We start from the raw sequence: 6,000 nt of genomic DNA, 5'->3' as shown, positions 1-6,000 counted from the left end.
TCGAGGAGCAGATCAGCTTTCGGTTCCACAGGGACGATGAACCGGTATCATCTTACGTTAAGGATAAGCAGACCCTCTTGTTTAACATGGACCCTAACATGGCTGTGAATAAGCACCTTAAATATATAAACGCAGGTCTTCAACCGCAATTTATCAGGGAGATATACAAAAAACAATATAATTCAGTTCCGGAGCTTTTGAAAGACCTCAAGGAATATGAAAAAGCAAAGTTCCTTATGCGCCGTAGAACGGTGAAAGAGCTCTTGCATTCGGCTCAGAAGGAAACTCTTTTTCCGTCTCCTGCTGAGTTGCGCATTCCTCACCAGAACCCCGTAGTTAGCACTACGGCGGTTGCTCCGGAATCAGCACCTCGGGCTAATCAAGACATGACTAATCAGCTGCAAGCCTTGCAAGTTGAATTGGACCTTGTCAAAAGACAACAAACGACTCTCCCAACTTCAGAACCGTCCACTGTAGAAGCTTTGGCTAAGCAGGTCAGCAACCTAGCGTTAAAAGTCGAGGAAGTTATACAGTCACATGATCATGAAAATTTTCAAACTGTAGGCCAAAATTATCAAAGGGGTAATTTTAATCACAATCGTGGTTCAAACAACAGACGAGGCTTTCAGGGCAGGGGAAGTAGAGGCTATCGTTCAAACAACGGCCGGTTTCAGAATCGTTCCAATTTTCAGCGTGGCCGGGGGCGAGGTTCACCAACCCCCCGCGGTCGTCCCGATCAAGGTGACCGGCGTGGCCCACAACTTTGTTATAAATGTGGTTTTCCTGATCACCACCAAGAATTCTGTCTTCAAAATCCAGAACATTTAAACGCCAATTAACCGCAAGTAATGGAGACATACATGCGGGCAGTAAAAAGATTTTAGTCTCTACTTTCCCGTCTGAAGACCTCATTTATGTACATGCCAATGTAAATGGGGAACGTCAAAGGTTTATTTGTCGATTGTGGGAGCCAAATAAGTGTAACAAGTGATAAGGGTATTCCTGCCCATGCTAGGAGGTTTAAAATCAAAACTCTAGTTAAAGGTGTCACGAATAATTGTTTAACAATTACAGAAATTGTACTTTTAGATTTTTCTCAAACTGGATTTACATTTAGGCACCCCTTCAGGGTGGTACAAGATTTTGGTCATAATAACATCCTTGGTAATGATTTTCTTAAAGCCCAAAATGCAACTTTAGATTTTGAAAGCAATAAATTGGCTTTGAGCAGATTTGGCACTCCCCCACGCAACCGCATTCGGTTTGATTCGAAGAAAGCTTTTGATGTTTCCGTTAAATTGGCAGGTTTGCTGGTACATACTGTTGAACCTGAATATGTGGCTTCTAAGCGAATTGTTGTGAAACCAATTGTTGTGCATCCCTTTAAAATTAGTCAATACAGAAAATCAGAATTTAACTTTACTTGAGCCGGATGCAAATTTTCAGGCTAAATCTGGCATAATGGTACCAAGGTCGATACTCAACCCTGCTACACAACTTGTTTGGGCATCCAACCCTTTGAATTATAGAATTGTAATTCGCAAAGGCACTCGGATCAGTGGCGCAGAATCTTGTGAGTTGGCAATGGTGGATCAGGAAAATAGTGCTGTAACAATTAATTTAACAAAGGAAGAATCAGAAAACGACGATATCCCACAAGTGGATATATCCAAATTTGACATTAATCCTCAATTGGAGGAACATGAGAAAAATCAACTTATAGAGCTTTTGTTAAAATACAAAAAAAATTTCAGTTGGTTCGAGAATGACATGGGCCTTGCCACCAATTACAAACATAGGATAAAGCTTTCTGATCCTACGCCGTTCCATAAGCAGCAATATCCGATCCCGGTACATTTGCGAACAGAGATAAAGAAACACATTGAGACTTTGAAAAACAGGGAATAATCCGGGATAGTACAAGCCCTTATAACTCACCAGTTATTCTTGTGAAAAAGCGTGACGGAAGTTACCGTTTTATTCAAGACAGTCGCTTTTTAAATAAACGCTCTGTGTTCGATGCGATGGCCATGCCTTCCATTCAGTCTATCTTGCACGATATGGGCGGAAAGCAGTACTATTGTAGTGCAGATTTACGTTCAGGATTCTTTCAGATACCACTAACAGAAAACAGTAAACAGTACACAGCCTTCTCTATTCCCAACCTAGGTCATTTTGAATTTAATGTTTTAAGTCAAGGTCATATTACTTCTCCAGCAGCGATGAACAGAACAGTTCAATTGGCTTGTAGCGGAATGCAAAGTGATAACTTCGCCTTTTATATGGATGATTTATTTACCTGGGGCCATACCTTTAATGAAATGTTGACAACACTGGAACAATTGTTTCAGTGTCTACAAAACGCTGGCTTGAAAATTTCTCCACACAAATGTAAATTTGGTTATTTTGAGATACTCGCCCTTGGACATTTGGTGGGGCGTTATGGCCTACGCTTGAGTGACCGTATTATTTCTTCTATTAAGACTTACCGCACCCCCTCCACCACAAAACAAGTTAAACGATTTTTAGGTTTATGTTCATATGTCCGTAGATACGTCCCATCCTTTTCAGAGAAGGCCCAACCTCTCCAGTCCCTTTTGGGCAAAGGCAAAAAATTTGTATGGGGGAGGACCAAGAAACAGCTTTTACAAGCTTAAAACACGCTTTAATAACTGCCCCAGTTTTGCTACCCTATGACCCCTCTAAAGAAACACGCTTTTACTGTGATGCAAGTCTGAAAGTTCTTGGGGATATTTTAACACAGCCAAATGCAAATAATGATTTCCTTCCTGTAGCATATGCAAGTCGAACACTCAAAAAAGGGGAAGAAAAAGTGTCAATCATGGAACTAGAACTATCAGCGGTTCTGTATGCCCTCAAAACCTTTAGGTTTTATTTAATTGGGAAACATTTCGAAATTGTAACAGATAATAAAGCAGTCAGTTACTACCCGTAATTTGAGTTCGAAGCTCTCGAGGTGAAGTGCGGTGCTTGATTCATACGATTTCACGGTCGTTCATTGTAAATCTACACAAAAGATTTCCGATGCTATTAGCAGGGAATCAACCAAACCCCCGGACGACGAATCGGGGCGAACCTCGTATATTTCTTCTCCAGGATGAATCAATAGATGTGGGAAAACACCAGCGTGAGGACTCATTTCTTTCAGAAATCATAAAAGTTTTGGAGGGGGCAGATGACGCCCAACCCCCTTAGAAAGACAGGCTTTTTATTATGTGCTGGAAAATGGTCTTTTATACAGGAACCATAAGATGGGTGGGGGAAGTAAGAAATTACTTTGTATACCTAAGTCTTTACGTCATACTGTAGTAGAACAATTACATTCTCACCCGTGTGGTGGTGGTCATTTAGGGTTTACTAAAACATATTACAATGCGCTCAATCGCATATATTTTCCCTATATGAAACGCTTTATACAGGACAAATTTCGCCAGTGCCTATCTTGTCAAACAAACAAGCGCTCTACAGGGTTGCCACAAGGCGAGTTCCAGACCTTTCCAAGCTGTCGCCCTTTTGAACGCCTAGCTATAGATTTCGCGGGACCTTTCCCTCCCAGTGGCCCAAATAAATGTAAATACATTTTATCATGCATGGACTTTGGTACCCGCTATATGATTGCTGCTCCTGTTGTCGATACCACTGCTCAAACGGCTGCTAACTTTCTCTACGAGCACATAATATTAAGATTTGGATGTCCAAAAATTCTCAACTCTGACAGGGGTGGTTCATTTAATTCCTCTGTATTTAAAGAACTTAGTGCTAAACTCGGTATTCAGTTAAAATTTGTTACTGCGTATCACCATAATACGTCCGGTTTAGAGGAACGAGGTCACGGTATTGTACAGAGTATAATTAAGCATTTTGTAACCCCAAAACATGATGACTGGATCACCTATCTACAACCAGCTGTGTTTACGTATAATGTTACGCGCGGCGACTCAAGTCGATTTAGTCCGTTTTACCTGATGCATGGTTTCGAAGCCCGCCTGCCCTGGGGAAAGTATGCTTCACGCAGATCCCTGCGAAAATAGTGCAAACACAGACAAACTTGAAAGGCTAAACAAGGCACGAGACGCGGCTCATGAAAATTTACGTAAACTATTTGAGTAACAAAAGAAGTATTATGACAGACGTCATCAAGCAACAAGTTACGCTCCTGGTGAATTGGTATTATTATATGACCCTACTCAGAAGGCAAATACGGCTATGTGCTTTTCAGGTGTTTATTTTGGGCCCGCGGTAATAGTAAGAAAGGAAAATAGCAATTCCTATTTAGTGGAATATGAAAATAAACGAGGCACGATTGTGTCCGATTTAGTCACGGTACAAAGGTTAAAACGCTATCACCGCCCTTCAAGGGGTGAGGAAGAAACGAATATTGTATATCTTCAAGAGGAAGATTTCGAACCAGTAACCGCCCATACGTAGCCCAAAGCACATGTCGTAATTGTTTACTTTCTGTATGGACTTTATTTTTATATTTTTTTATATATTTTATTTTATTTTTATTTTTCGTTCCATTTCCCTAAAGTATCAATACGTCAATTCGTTTTCTCGCCAAACGTATAAAACCTAATGAACGCACCATTGCTGTTTTCTCTAGGATGTAAAACTATTTTGTTAGGCAATTGCATGTTTTATATATGAAGTTATTTATAAACATGCTCTGAAATATATGTGCATTTTTTCCATCCATGCATGAGTTATGAAAAGAATTAAATATGTTGTCAGTGAGCTCACTTAGTTAATTAAAGCAACGAAAGAGCGGCACGAGCGTTATTTAGTGTACATTTGTCTTTTCTATTGTGTATATTAAACCTACCGGTAGTATGTGAAAAGACCCGTTATTATAGTTAATAACGTCAGAAATGTTAATGTCCCCGTGACATTTAGCCTTAAATAAAGAAAGAAGTCTGTGTAAGCCGACTAAAATGAAGCAGAGAACCAAGTTCTCATTTAGAACATGTAATTTGTGCTAGTAATAAGCAAGGTGTGAAGTTTCATACGTTTGACGAGATATATTTCTTTTATCTATTTTCAGTTAAATTATTCCTGGCTGACAGTTTGAGTATTATCTTTTTGACCCCTCCTTGAATAATTCCTATTTGCATTGCACTAATTGCGATGTTTCTAAAAACTAACTAAAATACCCGAGAAAATTTTAATTTAAATTTATTTTGTGTAAAAATATGTGATTTATCAAATTTATTGATTTGACATTTATTTGGCCGAAAAGTAATTCATTTTTTCCAATAATAACTAAAAATAACAGTTGTGGTAATTTAAGCTAGTTTAGGTTCAATAATAGCTACCTAATTCAACAAGATGCAGTTTTTCCTATATTTATTCGTTTTAATTGCCTTTATCTCTCACGTAAATTCCCTATCCTTCAAGGAAGTGGTCATAAGATCTTTCCAATACCCGTACATCATTTGTTCAGTAATTACGTTAATACTAGTTTTTATTTGTATGTTAATTATTGCCTTCATTTGTTGTCAGCGAAGATGTAAAAAGTTAAAAGTTTTGGAAAATAATTGCCCAAGGGAAATGGAACGAGTAAATATGTCTTCAAGTGTACAATTTTTAAATATATCCCAGTCGGATAGCGACTCTTGGCACAGTGGTCCTACCCAACCCGTTACATGTCGAAATTTTGCGTCAGTTTTTACCTTTCAAGACCACTTTTATGACCAAGCAGGTACTCAAAACGAAATTTTCCCACTTGAAATTCCCCCCGTCCATCTAGATACATTTAATGTTGCATGTCAAACTCTTAATCCATTAAAGTTAGATGTTAACACCTGTTCTGTTCAAACTAATCCTGTTAAAGTAAAGAAACTTAAAGGAGTTACGGAGAAAATACAAAACGTAGATGTGTCTCGAACCGACGACCCCCAGCCTCACTCTGAACCAATTGTCCCTTTCATTCAAAACATGTTTTATGACGACATATAATCAAGCTACTTTTCCACGCATTCC

This window comes from Lepisma saccharinum, chromosome 17 (genome assembly GCF_977018435.1).
Source record: "Lepisma saccharinum chromosome 17, izLepSacc3.1, whole genome shotgun sequence".
Classification (NCBI taxonomy): Eukaryota; Metazoa; Arthropoda; class Insecta; order Zygentoma; family Lepismatidae; genus Lepisma; species Lepisma saccharinum.
The sequence above is the reverse complement of the archived record's forward strand: the minus strand, read 5'-3'. Positions refer to the sequence as shown.